Source organism: Myotis yumanensis, unplaced genomic scaffold (assembly GCF_028538775.1).
Source record: "Myotis yumanensis isolate MYYU_CA2020_CCGP unplaced genomic scaffold, mMyoYum1.0.hap1 SCAF_1, whole genome shotgun sequence".
Lineage (NCBI taxonomy): Eukaryota > Metazoa > Chordata > Mammalia > Chiroptera > Vespertilionidae > Myotis > Myotis yumanensis.
This window is the reverse complement of record NW_027223752.1, coordinates 165,134,536-165,160,184: the sequence shown is the minus strand read 5'-3', so window position 1 is coordinate 165,160,184 and position 25,649 is coordinate 165,134,536. Positions and strand designations below refer to the sequence as shown.

General features: G+C 45.5%; 1 protein-coding gene across 3 annotated transcripts in view; it reads left to right on the top strand.

Annotated features, from left to right (window-relative positions):
* The first annotated feature begins 11,530 nt into the window (after positions 1-11,530).
* Positions 11,531-25,649, top strand: part of SFMBT2 (Scm like with four mbt domains 2) — a 231,482-nt gene continuing 217,363 nt past the window's right edge. For 2 of the 3 annotated variants that reach the window (XM_070391588.1, XM_070391568.1), the window contains exon 1: positions 11,531-11,619. The gene's annotated coding sequence lies outside the window, so the exon portion shown is untranslated. Of the gene's footprint in view, positions 11,620-11,669; positions 11,700-25,649 lie in introns of those variants that run through there. The other variant, XM_070391577.1, reaches the window with a different exon arrangement.

Sequence of the window (25,649 nt, the reverse complement as noted above, 5' to 3'; positions counted from 1 at the left end):
AATTTCTCATAATGCCACCATGAACTTAACATTTTGATATCCATGTTTCCAGATTCCTTCAGGCATACATACATTTTTTTTGGAACAAAAAATGAGATCAGGATACATAAGATCCTTGTAAAATATTTCCTGTGCCCATAAATATAAGTCTTTACAACATAACTTTTAATGTCTGTGTTATGTTTTACCTTAGATGTTGATTTAATCAACCCTCTACAGAGTATATTTTCAACAGTTTTGTAATGAACATCCTTGTACATATATATTTGTGTAATTATCTTCTTAGAATATACCTTTAGAAGTTCAATTTCTGGGTAAAAGATTTGCACATAAGATTGAGATTTAAAAGAAACTGAATATGAATACAGAAATGATCCATTTCTCCCAGCTCTCCCTCCATGGTAGAGACGTGTTTTGTGGTTCACATGGCACAAAAGAGATGGAATCCCTGTGGTTTCCCCAGAACTGGAAGGGGTAGGGACTGTTTACCTCCAGCATCAAAGGCCCTCAGAAAGGGATGTATTCGCAGTCTCTCAAAGGAACAGCTGCTGGAGCCCCACATAAAGCAAGGGAAGGGAACTGAGTGGACAAAACAGAGAGGGAAGTGGGAGTGGGAGGTAAATAAACTGTGTGAGGAATTTATTTTTTATTATTTTTTTCATTTTAAAAATATATCTTTGTTGATTTCAGAAAAGAAGGGAGAGGGAGAGAGAGCTGGAAACATCAATGATGAGAGAGAATCATTGATCGGCTGCCTCTTGCACACTCCCCACTGGGGACCAAGCCCGCAACCCAGGCATGTGGCCTTGATTGAAATCGTACCTGGGACCCTTCAGTCTTCAGGCCGACGCTCTATCCACTGAGCCAAACCAGCTAGGGCTGTGTGAGGACCTCAGGTGGGACACCACTGGAGAGTCTCAGTCAGGGAATGGTACAACTTGACTTACTCTTTAAGAGCTCACCTGGAGGCAGGTGAGCCCAGTGATGGGACCAGAGAGGGAGGGAGAAGGTGGTCAAATACACAACACATCTTGAAGGTGGGGCCAAAGCATTCTGCAGCATCTAGGACGCTGCTGCATGTTTACTGAAACCAAAGTAAAATGCATTAAGCAAAGTATGAAAGTGTCAGAAATTGTAACTAAACTCTAGTTGTCAGAGACATGACAGTTTATGTATATTATGATTGATTTTTAAAAAAAACATCTGTTTTTAGTGATGAAAAATAAAACCATATGGTATGATAAAATAATATGAATAAATAGAGCAGAAATTGGAAGCAGATGCGTCAAGGGATGGCCATGTCATGGCAGTGACAACTCTGCCAGTCCCATGTCACTGAAGCTGGGTTACTTCAGCTTCTCCTGATTCCTGCCTGGCTCCTGGTGCACCTTCTATGGTAAAGGAGGACAATGCATAGGGTAGTTTGAGCTCAGAGCAGGGGCACAGAAATTGGAACAGTGGGCCGTGTTTATAGCCTCAAAAGAATTAGAGGAAAGTGACATTATAAGACATCCCTTATAACCACCTGTATTAGTCAGGGTTCTCCAGAGAGATAGAATCAACAGGGTGTGTGTGTGTGTGTGTGTGTGTGTGTGTTAAGGAATTGGCTCACACAGTTGTGGAAGTAAGTCCAAAATCTACTGGCAGATTTTGTGCTTAATCTACTGGCTGGCAGATTGGAGACCCTGGGCAGAGTTGCAGTTCAAGTCCAAAGGCTTTCCCTTGCAGAATCCCCCCTTGCTTGGGGGAGGTCAAGCTTTTGTTTTTTAAAGCCCTCAGCTGATTAGATGAGGCCCATCCACATTCTGGAAGATAATTTTACTCAAAATCCACTAAATTAAATGTTAATCTCATTGAACACACACATTCACAAAAAATTCAGAATAATGTTTGATCAAATATCTGGGCACCATGACCCAGCCAAGTTAACATATAAAATTACTCATCATAGCTCCCATGCTCAACCTCCATACACTCACACTTTTGCAACAAAGGTTGGCGGGGGGGGGGGGGGGGGGGGGGGGGGGGAGAAGTTAGGGGTGTAGGGATAACAATGCTGGTGCCATTTGTCCTCTGATTATACCCCCCCCCCAGCTGGTAGTGGAACAATATACGTTTTTTTTCTAAGTGAATAAATGACCCTGTGTACTTCTCCCACGATAAACTGTAAAATTCAACTCTCGTCCTTCTCCCCACCATGACTCCATATGACCCTTTACCTTTACAATTCCTAGGCTAGGGCCATTACACTGAATGTCCAGTGCAAGTTAAAGAATGACACCAGAAAAAACATAAACAGGTAAATGCAAGTTTACTTCTCATTGCCTCCTCTGGGGAAAACACAGAAATCCATTTTATGTTTTTGGTCGGTAGGAAGGCCCGTTCCTCTGGATTATTTGCTGTTGTTAAGAGCACCAGTCAAGGTGGACACCTTGCTTTTAAAAGCTGCACAATTAGGGCTGCGTTGAGGTGAGTTAGCCAGGACACTAGCAAGTCCTCTCCCAAGAGCCCAGGACTGAGAGTCAAGATGGAAGAACACCAACATTATTAATAGTTCAAATTTGCATCACTCTTTGAAGCAGGCCAAGTGCTTCAGCAGCCTGGCTCTGAGACATATTTAAAGGTGCTTAGTCTCACTTAGTCTCTTTAGTTTGAGAGTCAGGTTATGAATAGCCTTTAAAAAGTACGGGCCACACTGCAGGCTCCAGCATCCCCGAATTGTTATGTCACTAACATTTAGTTTAGAAAAAGAGCTTTCTCATAAAAAGCACCCACAACTCATTTCTGGGGCATTTCCCCAGCAGGCTGTCTCCTCCTGTTCCAGAATGACACAACACCGAGTAAATAAAGCCACAGAAAGCCAACAGTGGGTTTGCAGAGCATGTCAGTCCCTCAGAAGCTGTGTAAAAGACCTTTGCTTTTTAAAAAAACCAAAATTCTTATTGTCCCCTTTCCTCTAAGAAGCTAAAAAACAGAAAGACCCGTAATGACTTTCAAACTTTCCAAAAGGGTAGGCATGACACTATCACATTCGTTTTAAAGACGGGGGAAGGGAGGCCCTTCACCCCATGGTTTACATTCAGTCCAATGCCAAAGCCAAGACCTAATTCCACAAACACTCACTGAGTTTCTTCCGTGTATAAATCGTCCTGGTAAGTGTCAGATTCAGGCTCTGATCTTCAAATATGTATTTTTTTTCACTACTAAAATTTGGTCAAAAGCTTTCTTTAGTTGACAAGTGGAATGAAGACAAAAAAAACCCTGGTATTTTTTAAAACTAGGGAATAATGGCTCTTTCAACTTGATTTATGCTACTTGGAGTCAAGAGAAAAAGATGGATATATTTCCGTCTTGAAGGGTTACCTGGTTTTACATATTTCCTTTATTTTTTAGCAGCTAAAGGCACACCTAGAAGACTCCCAAGAAATACCAGCCATACATAAAATTTTGTACCCTTTTTATTTCTAAGAGCTCAAAGCAGTTTGAAATAAGAATACAAATGTGAAAAAAAATAGTGCCTACCACAATGCCGGCATAAAACAGACAATAGCTCACAATGACTTGGATTATAGCATTGCTTTACAATATGCCTGCTTCTATGGTTTCCTTTGCCTCATGGTTTGGGCTAAAAAATAGTTTATTATTAAGCAAAAAAGAAAAAAAGACGATTGAAGGAAATATTATTTTTGGCACCCAGTCGAAGCTTTCCACCAGTCACCGGGTATATTATATCTTCCTAAATTCTCTTAGTCCTATGAGATCAAGACGTTAAGATGTCCATTTCACAGGTGATAAAGCTGAGGCTCAGATAAACTCATGGACTTGTAAAGAATCGTTAAGGGACACCATTGGGATTTGAAACCAAGTCTCTTCATTCCTTATACCCTTTTTTCACTACTTTGAACTGCGGTATTATTCTGTGACTACCCATCTTATGCCAATTTAAAGCGATTTGTCAGTACCATTGTCTGCTTTTCAAATTGGGCATTAATATTTGTTAGACTTTTAGAGAGTGACAGAGTTTCACAAAAGTAATATTGCACTGTCATGTATGAAGGCTTTGTTTCCAATGAGAAGAATATAATTAAATCCTTTTACTATCATATACATTGGTTGCTAGCCACATTCTTGTTTTGAAATATTTTATTCACATGTTCAGGAATATGAAACTATCGAGTAATGGAGCAAGGACAAAGGTAAGAGAAGATAGTGGGGAAGAGAGTTTCTCATCTGGGACCACTAGGACTCCTGGCTTAATGTATAGATTACAAATTAATAGCTCACGCTTATGCTATTAACTATCATCAAACTTTTGCATAACTTATTCTTCCTTTGAAATGGAGCCAAGACAACCTCAGGACCTTTGTACTTACTGTTCTCTAAGCCTCGGGTACTCCACTGCCCTCATTTAAGATTGTGCTCAAACGTCACCTTATCTGAGAGGTTTTCCTTGACCCTCCTACATAAAATGTCACCCCCCTTTGACCTTCTTGGTGTTACTTTTTGTACCTTCCCCTGCTGTGCTCTTTTCCTTCTTACCAACCTCCACAAGACATGCGATATTTTCATGTGTTTATTTTTGAGCTCTCCTTGATGACAATAAGTACCATGGAGCAAAGCTTTGTTTGGTTCACTGTGTTTTCAGATCCATGAACAGAGCATATAGTGATACGTACTCAATAAATATTGGCTGAATGAATAAATGTAAGCAGAGGTTTGCTTTTATTTATCATTGGTTAATTCACTTTCTAAATCTAACTGTTAAAGCATTTATGTCTTCCAGAAATTGGTTTGGGAAACCTTGAAAAATCCTTGAGTCCCTTCCCTACAAGGTATGAAATTAAAATGAAATCTTCCAAGAATTTATCAACTGGATCTATTTCAGAGGCACATATGAGTGTAAAAGTCCACTTTTAAAGGTATAAGAAAAAAAAATCATAGTGCTCCATTAAAAAGCTAGTTGTAATGACTTATTTTAAAAAATAGAAGAGATTTAATTTTTCAAAGAAACATGCCAGTACTCTATGTTATTGGAAGGTTGAATGATTTGATAGGAATACATTTCAACTTATTTAAAACTAGAAGTTTTAAGTCATTATCTGTAATCAAATAAGGCAAGGACCTAATTCTTTCCTTACCTCTGATATCTGTAGCTCTCTCTCTCTCTCTCTCTCTCTCAAAACAAAATCAAAACCCCCAAAACTCTATGTACAAAATCTGAAAACAAGTCAATATTTGTTTCCAGCAGATGGCACTGCAAATCAAGTCTTTATAAGTCTACTATTACTTCTTTGATCACAGTAAGTTATTTGTTCTGTAGTAATAATATTTAAAACAACTCACACAATAGAAACAAAAAGATTGGGGTTTTGAAGCTACAATAAAGTTGGATGGTACATCATCCCAGTACTGGTTTTTCTTCTCTTCATATCATAGTTGCATATTTATGAATAGACTGGATGGATGGGTATAGCAAAAATTGTTTGCTCCTTTCTACATGAAAGCCACTTTTTGATATTGGATTGGGGTTGCCAGCTTTAATTTGTTTAGTCCATTTTATAAAGTCCAATGGGACTCTCTACATCTATGCACAATGCCAAATTCGTTCTCATTTAGGCTCATTAATGTACAGAGGCAAAACTGTTCCAGGTCATAAAGTACACCCTTGACCTGTGCTGTTTTTTTGGTGTGTGTGTGTATGTGTGTGTGTGTGAATAAATATCCTTGGTCATAGAGAATATAAATGATTCCAGACAACGTCAGCTCCACAACAAACACGATATATGCATATTTTCTAGAGATAGTGGATTTGGATCCAGCTTTGTACATAAAGGAATTTTTGTTTAAAACATTTTAAAATAATTTAAAAAGATTACACATGCTACAGACTAGAACATATTAAATGTAAAAACACCTAAAAGAGTCTCTGGCACAAAAAAAGGTACTAAGTAACCCCCAACCCCCTTTCTTCTCTCTCTAACAGAGTGGCTGGATAAGGGGCCAATTCTTGAGGGCCAGGCCTCGCTCCCTCTGCAAAGTTACTTAAGATCTCTGTCATTTCACCTCCTGGACTCCAACTTCCTTGCCTTTCAAAGGGGCTGGAAGTGAGGCTGAAAGATCTAAAAGACTCTGCCGAATATAAAATAAGATTCACAAATGGCATACGTGATTCCAGGCACCCTCTGAGGCGGGTGTGACTTGGCAGGGTGTTTATCTTCCTCTGTGCAGAGAAAAAAACACACCCATCAGTCACAACTGGCACTTTCATAAGTAACTCATCTCCATTCTTTGAATAAATGTCATGGAGTCCAGACATCATGAATTTTTTTACAAACCCTGGGCACAGTAGTTTTTCTCTCCTATTGTCAAGGAAGCCTGAAACTCCAAATGTACAAGGAGCAAATGGGGTTCCTGAAATGTCTAGAAATGTCTTGGAAATGATAGGTGACATCTTTGCAGATGACTACTCTTCACTACACTCAGTCAGTGCTCTTGAACAGCGATTTCGATTACCCCAGGCTTTTCTCAGATTGACTGTCATAGGTACTCTCACCTCAGCCCCAGACACTTTTATGGGCAACTCAAATCCATACAGTAAATGCAAAAACACAACAGTCATCTAAATGAGGCAGAAACATGACTTGAATGGTAGGACAGAGAAGGTCCTTGTGCTCTTCTCCTGCACATCTGTTGCGACCCCAGAGCTCACAGCCTCACCATTTCAGATTGGCAGAGATGCATTAGAATATGATGGAAAGCAATTTGCACCTTTGGGCTGAGGTAGACTGAGAAGCACTCTTCAGTGTTTGAAAGGACTTTACACAACATCTAGTCCAGTCCCTGTATTTTATCCAAGAGAAAAGACTGGGTCAGAGAGGTCAGTTGACTTACACAGGTCCCACAGAAATTAGTGATGAAGCAAAGATGAGGTCGTTTGACTCCCAATATACAGGCCAAGTGCTTGAACTGGCAATAGGGAAAAAGGTGAAAAAAAAAAAAATAAGGTAGGGTCTTTAGATTTTATTCTTAATGACCTTACAAAGTGAACACACTACCATACATAGCCTAAGAGACAACACCTTTAGGTTTCAAGCCTCTTAGTACAGCGATTTTCAGCATTTTTCATCTCATGGCACACATAAACTAATTCCTACAATTCTGTGGCACACCAAAAAATATATTGTTTTTTTTCCAGCCTGACAAAAAATTGGTATAATTTTGATTGATTAAAAAAAAAATAGTGATTCTACACTTCTTGCTCCCAAATGACTTAAAAAAAATCAGGTGTTGTCCTGGCCCATTTGGCTCAGTTGGTTGGATTCCCTGTCAGGGCACATACCTAGGTTGTGGGTTCGATCCTCGGTGGGGGCACGTACAGCAGGCAACCAAATGATGTTCTCTCTCACATTAATGTTTCTCTCTCTCCCTTTCCCTTCTCCTCTCTTTCAAATCAATAAGTATTTTCTCAGGTGAGGATTAAAAAATAATAATAAATAAAAACTAAAAAAATCTGGTGCCTATACTCATATATAAGGATTTCTGGTACCGAGAATTAACCAATCATATGCAACCTTATTATGCTGAATGACCAGTAAGAGGCAACTGTATTATTTGATCTATATATTCTTGGTTCAAGATAAGTCCTACCCAATGGTCATTGTTGTGTTGGTTGTTTTCATTTATTTTTTTTGACAATCTAAGAGAAAAGAGTTCAGTGTCCCTGGTATTGCACATTTAAAAAATTCTTGTGGCACACCAGTTGACAATTGCTGCTCTAATAAAAAGAAGACTGCAAAAATTCTTCAAACACTTGGTTATTTGGGGGGGGGGGGGAGCTCTTGGAGAGGCTTTCCCCCTTCTGCTTTTGTGTTAAACAAGATATGTCTAATATCCCATTAGAGATTTCCTATATGAAAAAAAACACTCTTCTTTAGGGCGTTTCCTTTTCTTAGTGGGAAATAACAGGTTAAACATGGGTTAATTATGAACAAGTTGTTTGACGATTATTGTACCAAGATTTAAGTAGACATATATCTTTAAAATAAATAATGTGCATATAATTTTGACTCATCTTGTAATAATTTTTGTGAAGTAATACTTAGAAACACACAGAATATGAGAGAAAAACTTCAAGTTTAAAAAAATTCTTAATTTGTGCTGTATCATCAGGCAAATCAAGAATCATATAAATATTTTCCAATTAAGAAATATAACTTTAATATTTTATAGAATTTAGTCTCAGTCATTTGAAAGAATTCCAAAGTTCCTTTTTGCATAACTTAGGTGTGTAGGATTTTAAAGTGATGAAATCCATGGCTTAACAATAGTTTAGAAACAAAAAACAGTTACAGTCAGTTGGTGTGAGCAAGGCTTATTTTTACCAAGATTTTTAGTAAATGTTAACACTATATAGAGAAATCTTGTAAAGTCATGAGATGTACATGGTTAAATTTCTCTGAGTTGGAATGTATTGTGCCTTCTTTTCTTTGAAACATTCAGTTTTTTTTTTTTTACCAAGGCTTTATCCTTGACTAACAATATTGGATTATTTTTTCTTTATGTTTAATTGATTTAGTGTGGATTCTACACCTGGTTATCCATATCCCTAAAGTGTCTGGTTCTGAAATAAAAATGAAAGTTGGAAGGTATTGGAGTGGGATGAAGGGGCTGCTTTAATTGCCTTGGGGAGTCTTCTAACCAATTTTCATTTGCCTCTTTGGTGTCCTTGAATAAAGGAGAATGGAGAGAGAATACAAGAAAGCTAAGAAACTTTTAAGAAATCACGTGGAAAAAGCAGTACAAAAGCAGAAGGCTGACAACCTTTGAGAAGTTTCACCATTGACAACGTTGAGATTCTTTGTGATAACAATGCAATAATTGTGTGCTCTGGCTTCATGATTTTCTTTCTTTGTCGTAGTACAAAAAATTCCAACTCCTCCACACTTTTGTAGACATACAAAGTAATATAAGGGTCTGAGTACCAAAAACATACAGACTCAATTACCTTGGAGGAACCGGAACAGAATGTGTACACTCATCAAGTTAGGGATTAGTGTTCCTTTGCATTTGTTTTTTATTTTGATGAAATAACATTCCGTGCATAATAATGACTTAAAACCCGTAAACAAGCCTGGAGTCGGCGCAGTAGCTGGCTGCATCTCTCATAGCCACAGCTGGTGGAGAAGGAATATAGGTTCTTTCTCTAAAAAACGAGCCGCGGGATTAGGGGATCCCAGGAGCGAGGAGCGATCCTCGGTCCCTTCAAGGGGTATTGAGAGCGGCCTCGAGGGCTGGATCGCATGTGGGAGGAGTGCAGACCGCCCGGTGCTCAGCGCGGGCGGGGAGCCAGGCTGGAGGAGGATCCGCACTCAGAGCCCTCGGGCCGCCTTGCTCTCCAGTGTTTGCGCTGGTGACCCCTTGGAGGGTAAGAGTGCACAGACTGGGTCTCAGGCTGGGTAAGTGCTCTTGGGAAGCGACTGTCCCTTCCCCTCCCTCCCTCCCTCCCGGCCAGACTGCACGTGGAAGGAGCGAGAAGAGACGGCACGGATGTGTGAGACCCAAGGGTAGAACCAAGAAGACGCTGGGGTCAACATTCTGGCTTCCTCCGTCGGACTCACCTCGGAGCGGCCCCACGACCTAGAGGGAGGCAATTCGGGGCTGGGGGTGCCCGGCGGGATGCAGTTGGTTTGAGGAGTTTGCCTTCACTGGCCTTTCGAGATCTCGGGGCACCTGCATGGTGTCTCCAAGAGAAGGGGGCCGGGAAGCTAGAGGAGATGCAGACGTGGGCTAGAGTGTAAACTGTGTGAGTTGCTTGACTCAAGGTGCCACCTCAGAGGTACGTGCGTGTTACAGGAAGGCGTTTCATACATCCTGGAGTGCTCTCCACGACGTAAGTGCGCGGGGTCTCCCTGCCTCGGACTCCCGCCCAGGATCTCCGTAGCTTGGGGGTCCTTGTCTGCGCAGAAGAGCCCCAGACTTTGTGGCTTGACGAGAGCCGCTTCCAGGCATGTTCCTCCCGCGGCTCTTCTAGATCATCTGGGGCCGCGATGTCGGAGAAAGAAGCCACGTGGCAGGACTCCCGCGGGTCCCGTGCATGGTCAGACTGCCTGGCCGAATCTATTTCAGGGTCCCGCCCCTGCCCCTCGGTCCTAGCATCCTCTCCTCCAAAGATCTCACCTGCTGGAGCTTCCTGGTCTTCTAGGACTTGCTAGGGTGGCGGGGCGCTGGAGGGTGGGAGGAGCTGTGAACACCCAGGAGCCGGGGGCGTGGGGTCCTCTTGAACCTCTGGGGCCTGCAGGAGGGGTTCGTAGGAAAGAGGTGGACACAGGATTGGGAGACTGGGGTAATTTTATCCCCTGCGGCAATAGAGCAACCCCTCCTCCCTCCAAGAAACATCCGTTTTCTATTTCTCAGGGAAATAAATTACAGCCCCCAACCAGCATCTTCTCACTCGTTAGTACAGCGAAGCCCACCTTCGGAAGTTCTCGTTCTTGCCCATTCGGCGTTACCAGCTTTTCCGAATTTGGGAATATTTCGTTCATTCTTTGCCCAGCCATTGAGCCTTAGTTACTGGAAGATCCTCTTTGTCCTCTTCCCATGCCCCGGGCAAGGAGCCGGCGGACCCGCACATGCCGGCTGGACACCCTGCCTTGCTCCCGGCTGCGCTGCCTCCTATTCACTCCAAGAGTCGCCAAGGGCCAGAGAACTCTGGCAGGATTCCTTCCCGCCCCACAATAGCCACCCCAGGCCAGGGTGCCCTCTTCGGGCACCCGAGCCTGGGCATTGCCCCAGGAGAAGCCGTGGCGACCCTGGTTACCTGCGTCCTGCCCAGCCCCGGTAGATCGCAGCAGCAAGCTCACCAGAGCAGCCCCAACTGGAAAACCCCTCCCGGGCCCCCTCCAGCCAACCCTTAGGGTCTAGGAAATATTTTAATTTCCATAGAAAAGGCTCAATTTAATTGCAGGGTGGGGCGCAGTGGGCGGGGCAAAGGTGCCTTAAAGCATAGAATTTCACCCAGGTCCTGCCTAGTCCGCGGCGGATAAAGCGCAAGTTGGCGTGTGCCCTTGGTCGACAGAGGGATTGCAAACCGAGAAAACAAAGTGTCCAGTGAGACGCGGAGTGTGCCCAGATTCCCTGCACATGGATCTGCGGAAAAGCCTGTAATGTAACTTTCTGCAGATTGTGTACGGAGGGAGCTCAAGGAAAGGAGGAAGGGGAGCGGGCTGGAGAGGGGGCCGCGTGAGCGTGAAAGGTGCCAGTGTGCGGTGCGTGGTGTTCCGGGCGGGGGTGCCGAGGAAGGAGTCGAGAATGCCCCGCAGGCTAATTGGTTTAAGACAATCTGCGAGCGCTGGGAAAGGTCGTTGAAGGAGTTCGCTGCATACACACAAAATCATAATCTTAAAAAAGAGTGCCGGGCATGCGCACAGAGAGGATGCCATATTGGAATGAGGCTGTAGTGGGAGTCGGAGGACCGAAGCGGGCGCGCGAGGGAGGCGGCGGGCTGGGAGCAAGCGGGGCTGAGCGAGCGGGAGCCAGGCAGAGCCTGCGAGCGAGGCCGGTGTCCTCGCCGGCGGCGCCCGGGGCCTTGGTCCACGCCGAGGGGAGGACGAACTTCACCAGGTAGGACACCGCGCCGGCCGCTGTCCCCGCGCCCAGCTCGCCCCGCCAGCAGACCTCCGGCCCGCAGGTTGAGTGCGCCGGTCAGTTTTTTTTCTTTTCTTTCCTTTTTTTTTTTTTAGCTTAGGAAAAAAGGGAAGCTCCATCCAGGGTGGGATAGGGGGGGCTGGAGCGGGGTGGTGGTGGTGGTGGTGGGGGGGGGGGGGCTGAGCGAGAGGAGCGAAAGAGAAAGGCTGGAGGAGAAAGCGACAGCACTTGAGCAGAGCCCCAAACTCCGCTCTGCGCTCCGGGTTGTCATTTTTGCTTCCTCTGTCCTCTTTCCCTTCGTCCCTCGGCTTTGAAAACCCCGGCCTTCCGGGCGGCAGTCCGTAGTTGCAAAGTACCCTCCTCCCCGGGTGCTGGCTGTCCCCTCCCGCCGCCCACCTTCCTCATTTGCGCTCCTTTTAGCGACGCAGCCGCCCTTGTTCCCCTGAGCTCCTAGCTGGGGTCTCTCTCTTTTTGGTGTGTGTGTGTGTGTGTTGGTGTGTTGGGGGGAGGGATGGTGGGGTGAGGACTGGAGACCAACCATCCAGGGGGTGAAAAATCGCTACACATTCGGAGTCGCCCCCTTGGAAACATTTGCCTGTGCAGCTGAAATGAAATTGTCAGTAGTAGTTTTGGAGCGTGTTCCGGCGTGGATGATCTTTTTGTTCTTTTTTTTTTTCCTCTTTAAAGTAATATCCTGTCACTTGGGGCTTTCCTGTTGTCTACTTTCATATGATCTCCTTTCAAAATTACTAACCTGATCTGGCTTTGGAGTTATTTTTTTAGTGTGTGTGTGTGTGTGTAAAATCCGCCAAAAACAACAACTGTAGGAACTGCTACATAAATTTATTGATTCTGACCCCGGGTGGCAGGAGGGGATTAAGCCGGGGGAGCGAGAGCCTTGGGAATGGGAAGTGGTTGATTCGCAGTGGCCGGACTCGCGTCCAGAGCCGGATCGTACTTGTGTTTTCTTGGAAGCGCTACAACTGCGGGGAAGGAGTATTTAGAAACCGTGCCAGTTCCAATATGGCGGGCTAAGGTGGCTTTTAAAAACTGAAAATAAAGGTTTTGAAGTGGGAAAAAACGCCACTGGAGTTGCCTTCCCTTAGTTTCTACTTTCTTTGGCTACTCCCGGAGCTGCTTTAGCGAATTAAGTAGGGAAAAGGAGAGGAAATGAGCTGCCCTCGTTTTTTCCGTGGTCAAAGTCTGCGTGTCTAGTCCATTGCTAGAGGGGAAAGGGGCGTCGCTGGCCGGGACTGGGGCCTTCAAGCACAAGGGCTGTGTGCTTCTGGATCTGCGTGCATACCTGTGTGTTCAGTTGCGGAGGTGGGGGGTGGGGGGTGGGGGGCCCGGTGGTGATGTCAAAGAGACCCGCCCCGAATGTGTGTGTGTGCGTGCATCTTGGAACCAGATCCTGCCATGATTTGACGTGACAAACTGCTGACACGTGGTGCAAAATATAAGAGGGAAGACGGAATGATTTATTTCGGCTTTTTATGAGACGAGCTCTCGCGCTCGCTTTCTCTCTGTATGCTGGATCTTGTGCGGTAAAGCTTCGGAGTAGGTGGAGCGAGAAGGTGCTATTGAAGAGCACTTATTAAAAGGTCCAGGGTATTGGGTGCAAGTAGGCTGCAGAGCCTGTGGGGTTTTGTGTGTGCAGGCACGGGGGCGCGCTGCACTTAGCAGTGGCTCCTGCTACGCTTCGCGCCGCGGTGGGGTGGGGAGGTGAGGGACCCGCGCCCGCGTCCGCGCCCGCGGCGTGGGGAGGATGAACGTGGAGCGGCAGAAAAGCCGGGGCACTGGAACCTCCGCCATGAAGCGTGTAGGGTCGAGGCGGTCGTGGCAAGGAGTTGCTTTGGTGTTGCGCTCTAAGGAAGGTGGGGGTTGGGGAGAACGTTCTCTGAAGAAAGTGTCTCTAGCCCAGGTCCGGCTCCTGGAGGGCTCGATTGGAGAGAGGCGTCCTCCCAGCTAGCGGACGGGCTGTTGTCTTGGGGTTTGAATAGGCGGCGAGGTGCCTGAGAAAGGCTGGCATCAAGGGCAGGGGAGGGTCTGGAACTGGAGTTTGGGGTCAAAGTTGGAGCCTGTAAGGGGAGCCCAAGGGAAAGCAAGCAAACCCGAGCTCGCTTGGCTGTAAACAGAGGTCCCCAACAGGGGTCGCCAGTGGCCTGGACGCAGCCGCCAAGAGGAGGTTTCGCGGCAGTGGCTGCGAGAAGGACCCGGGGGACCCGGGCCACGCGGCTGCCGCGCACGGTCCCCGGAGCCTGGCGATGGCATGTCCAGGTGCCCTTCTCTGGACCGGTGAACCTGATGGCACATCTGCCAAGTGCACTGAGACGTTTTTAAACCATAGTGTTGGCTAGGTTTGTAGTTAACGCAGTAACGTGGTCTTTGGGCATTTGCAGGGGCCTGGGCGGGGGGGGGGGGGGGGGGGAGGAGGGAACCCGTAGGATCATCTCGTCCTCTCCACTTAGACACCGCGTGGAGAGTCCTGTCTCTCGCGGTGTCCGGTGTGTGTGTGTGTGTGTGGGGGGAGGGTCAGGGTTAAGCGTCACTAGGTTTGGAGACCCTGCGGCAGATTTCCCCTCTCACGTGGGAAGCTAGGATAAGCGACGGGCGACACTTCGGCAAAGCCGCCTTCCGCCTCCCGGGGCCGAGCGCGCTGCGCGCCCCCAGGGCTTCCAGCCTGCGCTGCCGGTGCGTCCTCTCGGGGACAGCTCTCCCGTGGGCTCCGATGAAGTGGAAATGGCTCTGTGCCTGTAAACTGCAGCTTCAGCCGGGAACCCTTCCCCTCCTCCTCCTGACGTTGCCGCTGACAAGCGCACAATTCCCCCCAGCGCCTCGAAACCTGCGATTTTGCACCAAGCTTTGCCGTGGAAGGGTGAATGTACGACCGATTACAAAGAACATTCCACAGGATTTCGAAGGGCCCAAGTTTCCCTTTATTGTGGGGGAGGAGCAGGAGGAGCCCGGCGGACCACCGCCCTGTACCCCGTGGCGGGCAGGGAGACTCGGGACACAGGCGGCCTGGGGCTGGGGACCTTTACAGTAAAAAACCGAGGGAGGTGCACGGGGATGTGGAGGGTGGCCTTGCGGGAGCGGTCGCCACCCCCAGGGTCGCCTGTCTTTGATGGCATTTGTGGTGTGGGGAGTGCAGAGACGATGCCAAGAAGCCTGGGAGGCGGTTCCCAAACTTATAGAGATTTGCTTGCAGTTTCGCTTTCGGAATTTACGAGATCTGTGGGTTTCCAGAGTTGGGTGGGATTCGGGAAAGGCAGGGCGCAGGGGACTGACTGGCCGTGCGGAGACTCGTTCCCCTTTCGGTGCAGTAGTCAGTCTTCTCACCCAGAGCGTCCTCTGCTTTGCCTCCCTGCACCCCGCGGGTGCGTTGGAGGGTCTCGGGCTCCCGGCCCAGGCCCGGAGACCTCTGTTCTCTGCTATGTTTTGTTGGCTCCAGCGGCGCTCTTGGGGCGGATCCGGTGGGAAACAGGATTCAAGGAAGAGAAACCTTATCTGAATCCTGGTCCATCGCCACTGCCCTCCACTTTCTCTCACCTCTCCGATCTTGCGCCATTGTCGAGGGACCTGGGGGATCAATTGTGACTACACAGAGCAAATGGACCCATGTTTTACCAGGTCGCAGAACACGCAGAAAGCAGGCTTAAATTCGGCCTCATTTCTTGGGGAGGCAGTCAGGGGTGGGGAGAGATTGAGCGGATTAAGTCCGGGGGGGGGGGGGGGGGGGGCGGTAGGGGGCCTTGATGATCAGAAGGAATTGTTGGCCAGTCTATCATTTGAAATAGGAGATCTGCCACTTTTTCCCTGCTAAGCATTATATTTGCACACATTACTTCCTCTCTTCCGTAAATACTGTCTCAAATCTTTACCTTAGCTAGTGCTGGGACCAAGCTGCCTGCCTGAAAGAGGTGAGGAGACACGGGCATGTACACCCCCACCCACACCAGGGACCCTCCTAGTCCCCCACCAAAGTTTGCACTGTGCGCAGAACTTCCTGGGCCAGTGTAAACCACGTACTTGCCAGTGGCAGGGCGATTCAGTGGCCCCCACTCTAGAGAAGAGTGCCACCAACCACCTAGTTTTGAAGCCTGTTGTTCTAGAAGTGACAGCTGAGACCTGCTGGGATGAGACCTGATGAATTTCTCATTTCTCATTGGTATACCTGTACCATGAACCTCAAACAGGCTATTCTGTTGGAACACGAATTTCAATAATGATGGGTTATTTGTGAGAGAGCTTTTCCTCTTCATGTTTTCTTGCAGAAATTATAGATGAATTATTTTAAAATGTTTTAGGTATAAACAACTAGCTTCATGATTCTCGACTTAATAAAAAGAAGTCAGCATAAGTTCCTGAAGAAAATAGAAAAAGCCTTAGTGATCTCAGGATTGGCCTATCCTCTCTATTCTCTTTTATCACATGACCTTCCTTTGCTGCCCTGGGGGTATGGAACCATTTCATCAAATCTCATTTCTGCCACTCTGGCTGCAGTGGCATTTTCCACCTTTCTCTATATGCCTGTGTCCCCAAAGGACTTGCCCAACCTGAAAAGAAATGCTAGTGATGCTTCTCTGAGCAGTAAGTGAATGAAGGTTCCATTTCATTGATACAGTGCTTTTGAGATTTAAGAAGCATGTGCCATGAAAATGCAGACTCTGCAGGGTCTGTTCTTAAGCCTTAACGTTTTTGTCAGGATATCAAAGTGAAATAATTATTTTTTTCAGTAATTTAAACAAAAATGGTCTATAGTAGGATTTGAATTACTTCCAGTTATAGTAGTATAAGTTTGGACATCTCTTTCTTAGTATTTCAATATTTGGAATATTTGGAATTCACTTAGCAGTGTAGTGATCATAAAGAATTTGTAAGAGTTCCTTGTACCAAAATGAAATTAGAACCCATAATTCAAGACACATTTTGTGTGTGTTTTTTTGTAACTGTTCTTAACATCTATATCACTGTCAACTGATGTCATGTCGTTGGTGACAATAGGAATCCCCAATCTGAGGTGCAGTGAAGAAGGAAACTTTATTCAGTGCCAAACAGTTCAGTTGTGATACAGCTGGCTGTGAAAACACCAGGGGTAGGAGGCAATCCTGGGCCAGGCCCCTCCGGTTAGACAGCTCTGCTCAGCCCTGCTCCTTGCTGATCTGGTCTGCTTTGCTGAGGTCAGTAAGCCATCTTTGGTGTTTCAACTCAGCAGGAAAACAGTCTTATGTGGAAAGGGAACTTGCACTCCCAGAGCCAGAGGAGAGTTGACTTACAAAGAAAAAAAAATCCCCAGGTCCCTGTCCATCCTAATGCAAATGAGGGCTGCAAATCTTCAAAGTTTGATTGGTACAAAAGACACCCTCCTGATTGGTCAGAACAGAGCTGCTCTGATTGGTCCGTATCAAAGCTGATGGGGAATATAGCTGTGCAGCTAAAATTGGATGGGAAAAGCATCAGTCCTACTGGTTGAAATAGGATTCCAGGAACTCTTTTATGAGGGTTGGCTCAGAAGGCAGAAACCGGAGGCAGGTAGTTCAATGCAGGCTTCTCCCTGAACTGCAGTTTGTGTGAGGGGCTCCTGTGTAGAAATGGCTGCTGGGCTCTCTTTTTTAAAATGTAAGTCCAGTTAGCCACCAGGAGCCATTCTTAGTAGGTATCTTCTTTCTGAGGGTCCACACAACTTAATTGTCCCCATTTTACCAATAAAAAAACATTAAGAAAATTATGCTTGTCACAATAAACCAGAAAGTCAACCTGTGCATTCAGTGTAGTGATCCAGGATCTAACAACTATTTTGTAAGGAAGATTTCTCACAGAGGAGGAGTGAAGACAGAATCAGCAGGTGTGGCTTCTGGCTTCAGAGATGTTTCTGTGTAGCTGTGTGACATAGGACCAATATGTCAGATTTCTGAGCCTCATCTTCCTTATCTACAAAAGGAATGCATTGGACTGGAATCTCACTCAGAGATCTCCGTGCTTCTCTTGGGGGGAAATTCTGTGATTCAGCATCTATGCAGGCATGGCCAAATGATTCATCTTTTGGACTGTCTGCAAAGTATAGTGAAAACACTATGATGTTGGTTGACAGTGGCTGGAGATGATATCTGTGAAATAGTGGGTTGTAGTTCACTATGCAGAAGTGCTGTTATTGTTAAATGACATAAGCTCCACGTGGGGTCATTTTCTTTCCTGCTCTGGAAAAGGAGAGGCATAGAGAAGATTGAGACATACAAAATGTGAACTTCACAAATAACCCCAGTAATGGCATGGACCCGGTTAGGTCAGCATGTCCTTGAATACAAGCCATAAAGAATACCTCATTGAGTTTGTTCTATTCATGGCTAGGACTAGAAGGACCTTTCCATATAGCCCTCTGTACCCCAGCCCCCCCAACAGGGTGAGTAAATGGACCTCATTCTCTAATATTTGTAGTGTGGATGGATGACTACAGCCTCCTGGTTACCCAGTGAGTGAGAGAATCGGGGCTGACCTTCCATTTTCCATTTCCCCTCTTTATGTTGGGCCACTAAGCAGTATTTCCTGTCTTTGTAAGACTAGAAATGTCCTGGGACAGTTCATAAGAAAAATGATCTTGTTGGCTAACACAAGTGTTGGCTGTGTTGAAGTTAGGATGCCTTGTGTTGATGAGGTGACACTCACTAATAAAAAAGTTTTATTTTCTTGTCACTTAGGTTTCCATTCTTGTGCTAAGATAGATATCTTTGACAGTGATGGAAGAAAGAATCCATTGTGCTTTTCAGTTTCATTCTTTTTGATTTAATTAAAAACAAAAATGACACATTTTGGTAGATACAGTGCTTGTTAAAGCATTTGGTGAAATCTGCAAAGTAGGGCAAATGATGTCATCAGTTGTGACTATGGAAGAGAGATTTGGAGCTGGTGGGACACGGAAAGATGGAACAGATTTTTATTCTGTGATTTTTTTCCCTCCTCTGAAGTTTTATTTGACAAGTTGCTGCTGTTGTTTTCCATTTCAGTAAAAACTGAAGTGTGAATGGCAGCACTTTAAGGTATAATACAAGAGTCTGAAATTCTAAGTTCAAGTTTCTACAAAGTCTCATTTTCAATATAATTTAAATAGGTGCTCATTTAAAAACTGGATGCTTGGATCTGTAGGTCTAGGGATTAAGGGTAAAAAGATTGTGGAATTAATTGGATTTTGGAATTACCTATTTACTTCGAATAATGTTAAAGTAAAAATAATTGCTCATTTAAATATCTACTGTTTGCCAGTCACTCTTATTGCTTTGTATTTCATTTCGTCAGTGAAATGAGGGTGTTATCACCCCCATTTCACTGATGAGGAGAATGAGACTTTAGAGGGCCTGAGTAACTCCTAGCCGTATACTGTCATGAAACTGTAGCTACGGTATAGTGGTTATGTAGTGGACACTGTGCCTGTTGCTGTAACTGCATTCTCTTATTTACACTTTGCAGTTGAGTGCTGTTATCTTTATCTTATTGATAAGGAGATTAAGTCTTTGGAGAGGTTATACTGGATCATACAAAAAAGTTTTTTTTCTTTATAATTTGAAATTAAGTAAGACTAGAGCATTTTCTTTTTGCATTTAGTTCAGATGGCCATGAGAGAGCAGAACTTTTAAAGGAAGCTTAAATCACTGTTTTTAAATGGAGAAGTGGAAATATTCCGTGTTGGGATAGAAAGCTGTTCACTGTCATGCAAATTGACCATTAACATTTTGGAAAAGGTTGACTTTCTGAAATTTCACCTTAATTAAAAAGAATACTTGGTTTTCATATAAATCAGTTACCTTTTCCCCCCTCCTCTGTGAGAGAAAGAGAGGCTACCACACTAATGTAGCTGAGAATAAGTTTTAGATGTTCTCAAGTGTAGAAGAGGTGGAGAGTGGAAAAAACAAAAAGATACTACAGAAAGCTGGGGAGGAGAGCTAGGATTTCCCCTCCTAAATAGTTTTGGCCACTAATGAGCACAGTCTTTTAGATTCACCTTAAGATTTGGACCTTTTATTAGATTACTTTATTCTCTTGTAGAAAACTGCAGACAGAAGCTGCCGTCAGTGGGAGACCTAACTAAGCACTGTCTGTCTTGTGCCCCTTTTGGGCTCATCAGCTGGTTGTAGACTCCTCCCCCGGTTAAGCTTGATGCTGGCAAGGCAGAGCTTCAGTCTATATGAAGAAAAATTAACTTCACTTCCTTTAAAGCACGGCAGAAAAAATCAAGTTTTGCCAAATCGAAGTACTGGCTTTTTATAGCAATTGGCTTTGGCATTATTTTAGAAAGTGCACTAAGTATGGGGTAGATAAACTATAGTCTGATGGTGGCTCTTCCGTTTCCTCTGACCTCGGCTAAGTCACTTTCCTTCAGTCTTCAACCTCCCGTTTCGATTTTTCCTGTGGTTAATCTGGCAGAATAGAATTCTTGCTCGGTACAAATGTATTCTAAAAACCTGCTTTAAAAGGTAAAAGACATGCAGCTTTGTGACAAATATGCTATCCTTTTGTTAGAGAGAAAAGAAGTCTCTCTGGTTTGTGTAAGGTACGTGCTTAACAGTTGCAGAGAAGCATTTGCACTTGCAGTCATTTTTCTTCCTCCCCATCTCCACATGGGAAAGGATGTTTCCCTCTGGGTGTTTCCTCTTTTTAATGTTATATACTCAGTAATAGTCATTTTGTCTATGTACTAAGCAGGAATACTCACTGGGCATGCTTCAGAAAAGGGGATCTGTCATTTGATATAAATGGACGCCTCTTGGTGCGTGGCGTAGGTTGCAGTTCTTCAATTAAAAAAGACAGAGATTCATAAAAGAATGCTCAAAACAGCCTCTGGTTGGAGCTCTGTCTGATAGAGATGCATTGCTTCTCAAGCATTGCGGAGAGCTTGGAGAATGTTCATAAAATGAGTGGAGGTAGGGACAGGAAACGTCAAGGGGGATGGAGGGAAAGGCATACTCACAAAACTTAGGTTGGATTACTGAAGGGTTTGCATGCATTTCTCTAGGGAAGAAACTGGATTTGCCTCTCTGAGGGGAGAGAAGTGGGAAAGAGGCACCTTGGAGTGGAGATACCTGAGAGGAAGGAGAGACTTATCTGGAGATAATAGTTCACCTGCACACATGTGAACAGGAGGCAAGAGATCATGAGGACAATGATAACTCCTGAGGGCAAATGTTTACTTTTCCAGATAGTCTACTTGTTTTATTAATTAATATCATTGTGGTTTTTAAAAAATGTATTTTTATTGGTTTCAGAGAGGAATGAAGAGGGATAGAGAGATAGAAATATCAATGATGAGAGAGAGAGTCATTGGCTGCCTCCTGCGTGTGCCCCTTTTGGGCTCATCACTGGGGATTGAGTCTACAACCTGGCATGTGCCCTGACCTGGAATCAGACCCTGACCTCCTAGTTCATGGTCGACGCTCAATCACTGAGCCACGCTGACTGGGCATTAATATCATTGTTGATACTATCTCACTTAGTTAAACTTCACCTGCTTTTAATCATACTTATTCTTCTGTAATACATAGTCTTTTATTTGTCGACTACAGGCCTGGTGCCTGAAATTCATGCACTGAGGGGGGGTGGGCGGTCCCTCAGCCTGGCCTGTTCCCTCATGCAGTCCAGGAGCCCTCAGGGGATGTCTGACTGACAGCTTAGGCCCAGGCAGTTGGACATCCTTAGCACTGCTGTGGAGGTGGGAGAGGCTCCTGCCACCGCCGCTGTGCTCTCCAGCTGTGAGCCTGGCTTCTGGCTGAGTGGTGCTCCTCCCGTGGGATCGTACTGACCACCAGGGGGCAACTCCTGCACTGAGCGCCTGCCTCCTGGTGGTCAGTGTGTGTCATAGTGACGGTTTGTTCCGCTGTTTGGTTGATTTGCATATTAGCCTTTTATTATATAGGATTAGGGGCCCAGTGCATGAATTTGTGTATGGGTGGGGTCCAGCGGGAGGTTGTCTGGCTGGCCTGCCCTGATTGGGGCCCAATCAGGGTTGGGCCAGCCGTGAGGAGGGGCTGTGGACGGTGGGCCAGCCAGCCCTACCCCTGAATGAGGTGAGGGGGGCCGAATGGGGGATCAGCGGCTGGGGGAGGGGCCATGGGAGTTTGGCCGGCGGGCCCCACCTTCAATTGGGGTGGGGGGACTGATTAGGGGTGGGGCTGGCGTGGGGAGGGGCTGTGGGTGGTGGGCCTCCGGCCCTGCCCCTGATTGGGGTGGGGAGGCTGATCTGGGGTAGGGTGGAGGGGTTGCAGGAGGTTGGCTGGTCAGCCCCGCTCCTATTGGGGTAGGGGGGCAATCAGGAGCAGGGCCGGCCAGGGGGAAGGGCTGCAGGTGATCGAAGTGGTGGGGGCCCATTGGGGGCGGGGCTGGCTGGGGGAAGGGCCGCAGGAGGTTGGCCAGCAGGCCCCCCTCCCCCAATCAGGCAGGTTTGCTGGCCACAGTGGGCATAATAATGACGGGTCGTTCCGGTCGTTATGGTGTTCCAGTTGCTGGTATTTTTATATATATAGATGAGCAAGCAACAGATGTAAAATCACTACTCTAACTTCTAGCTGTACGTTGTTGAAGGCTATAGTATGCATCCCATGTAGCTCCTTTGGCCAAAGGTTGATTTGCTAAGATTTCCACCAATATGTCAACCTGATGTGCATCATTGAACCCTGCAGCCCTCACCCTTGCACATTTTTTTTTTATTAAATCTTTATTGTTCAGATTACATTTGTTCCTCTTTTTTTTCCCCCCATAACTCCCCTCTTCCCAGTTCCCGCCCCACCCTCCGCCCTCACTCCTCACCCACTGTCCTCATCCATAGGTGCATGATTTTTGTCCAGTCTCTTCCCACATCTCCCATTCCCCTTTCCCCCCAAAGAATAGTCAGTCTATTCCCTTTCTATGTCCCTGATTCATTATAATCACCAGTTCATTCTGTACATCAGATTATTTATTCACTTGATTCTTAGATTCACTTGTTGATAGATGCATGTTTGTTGTTCACAATTTGTATCTTTACCTTTTTCTTCTTCCTCTTCTTAAAGGATACCTTTCAGCATTTCATATAATACTGGTTTGGTGGTGATGAACTCCTTTAGCTTTTCCTTATCTGTGAAGCTCTTTATCTGACCTTCAATTCTGAATGATAGCTTTGCTGGATAAAGTAATCTCGGTTGTAGGTTCTTGGTATTCATCACTTTGAATATTTCTTGTCATTCCCTTCTGGCCTGCAAAGTTTCTGTTGAGAAATCAGCTGACAGTCGTATGGGTATTCCCTTGTAGGTAATTGAGTCTCTTTCTCTTGCTGCTTTTAAGATTCTCTCTTTGTCTTTTGCTCTTGGCATTTTAATGATGATGTGTCTTGGTGTGGTCCTCTTTGGATTCCTTTTGTTTGGGGTTCTCTGCGCTTCTTGGACCTGTAAGTCCATTTCTTTCACCAGGTGGGGGAATTTTTCTGCCATTATTTCTTCAAATAGGTTTTCAATATCTTGCTGTCTCTCATCTTCTGGCACCCCTATAATTCTGATGTTGGTACGCTTGAAGCTGTCCTAGAGGCTCCTTACACTATCTTTGTATTTTCGGATTCTTTTTTCATTTTGCTTTTCTGGTTGGGTGTTTTTTGCTTCTTTGCATTTCAAATCTTTGACTTGATTCTTGCGCTCCTCTGGTCTGCTATTGGGTGTCTGTATAATATTCTTTATTTCAGTCCGTGTATGCTTAATTTCTAGTTGGTTCTTTATCATAGCATCGAGGGTCTCATTAGATTTCGTGAGGCTCTCATCAAGTTTATTGGCAGCTTCTAGCACATTATTGCAAGCCCTCAAAATTGCGTTTTTTAGCTCTATATCCTCCATTTCTGTCATGTTTTTTTGTCTCCGCATTTTTTATGCTTTCTTGGTGCACCCCCTTGTGGTCTTTGTGCGCAGTCTTGTTCTAGTTAAGCCTTGATTGTTGTAGTTAATACTAGAGGGATTTGACCACCAGGCCGACTGGCTGTGAGAATCAGCTGTGTCTGCCTCGGGAAAACTTCTGTCCTCTGGAGAGGTGCTAATCTAGCCTTTGCCTGAGGCGATCCGACAAATGGCTCTGCATAGGGCTTGGGCGGGGCGGAATCAACAGGGCAGGCGGAGGGAGCAGTTATGGCTGCTCTCAGTCCTGTTCCCAGAGGTTCTGCTTCTCAGAACCCCAGCAACGGCTGCAAACCTCGGAGAGAAAGCTGCCCTCATGTTCCAACTGATGCCAGACAATCCCGCTTCTCCCATTTGAGTCTGAGTCCCTAGAGACTCGCTCGGATCTGTAACTCAGAGTCTGAGACTCCCGCCTGATTGCAAACGACAACCGCGCCCTCAGCCACCAGCCCGCTTTGTGCGCGCACCACCGCACCTTTATATTTTCCACACTGCGCCTCCTCTGAGCCTCGGTATGCTGTTGTCTTTCCTTCTAGTTGAAGAGTCTCTCCTCAGCCAGACTTCCTGTGGTTCTGGGTGATGTCCGTTCCGTCTTTTAGTTGTATTTTTGAAGTGGTTGTTTGCGGCAGCAATCTCCAGTGTTTACCTAATCTCCAGTGTTTACCTATGCCGCCATCTTCCTTCTCCACCCTTGCACATTTTGTCTTGGTTCATCTCCTTTGCAATTCACAGCTTTAATTTTCCAATTGGTCCAATTAAGAGGATTTTAAAGTTCCGAGTATGTAAAAGATGTGTGTTTGAGAAACTTCCCTCCCAGGGTTTTATTTATTTGTGGGTGATTTTTCAGATACTTATTTGATGGCAGATGAGATTCTACAGGGATTGGTGCTTTATTCGGGCATTTCATATGGGAGAGCTTTCTAGATGAGTCGAGGGGAGAGAGGAGGCTCTACATCAGGCCCAGAGTGTTCTGAGAAGCAGTAACAACCATGTGCTAATTGAATAGAAACAAAGTTGGCTGAATGCAGGTGGGGATGCTTCATTGTGAAGCTGATGTTTCTGAGATGATTCAGGGCCTCACAACTAGCGTAGCCAATCCCTGCCGAGTGTGCTCCTCTGAAGGAGATGTCAACAGTGGGATGCTGCCATTTAAATAAAAACTGATGGATGTGGAGCAACTTCAGTATTTCTCTGCTGGTCTCTTCTCTGGTCCATTCTCTATGGCACTATTCAAACATGCTGAATCAAACATGCCAGTCATGGTTCTCCCAGCTGATGTTCCGTTTGCAGGCAGGAGAATGGCTCTAGGGTAGCCGTGGGCAAACTACGGATCCGGCCCGTTTGAAATGAATAAAACTAAAAAAAAAAAAAAAGACCATACCCTTTTATGTAATGATGTTTACTTTGAATTTATATTAGTTCACACAAACACTCCATCCATGCTTTTGTTCCGGCCCTCCGGTCCAGTTTAAGAACCCATGTGGCCCTCGAGTCAAAAAGTTTGCCCACCCCTGCTCTAGGGAGTAACGGGGTACTTGGAGCCTGGAGTTTTGGCCCTTGTCATTCATTGTCTTTAAAACTAACTTAAATATGCCTTCTTCCTCCCAGCTAGCTGTAAAGTACAGGGCACCCTCTTCCCCTTTTCAGTCCTCCGCTACTATGAACCAGAGTGGCTCTCTGCATTTTATTCGATTAAGTCTTTGAGTAGCCAGCCAGGCATTTTGGGCCCAACTCACCTCCTTCGTGAAAGCTGTTGGGATTCAGCTCAGACCATGTGAATATTTCCTTTCTCAACTCTACCATTTGAGTTGATGCCATATTATTCTTCCCTTCTAGACACACTTAGTTTTAACAAAGAAAGTCAGTGAAAACCCAGATTCCCAGCAATGTTTGAGTGGGAGGTGAGACTTCACAAGGCTTCCAGCAAGTTAATGTGGTTTTCAGATGCGAACAATGTTGCTTGTGGTGGCTAAAAGGCCAAGAGCATATTCTGTAAGTGCTAGTTATATTATAATATAAAGGCAGGTCTTCCGCCACCCCCTGCTGGGTTTGTCACATGTCCCATGCTCTTTACCAACCATAGTAAATTAGGGTGTTTTTAATTCATTT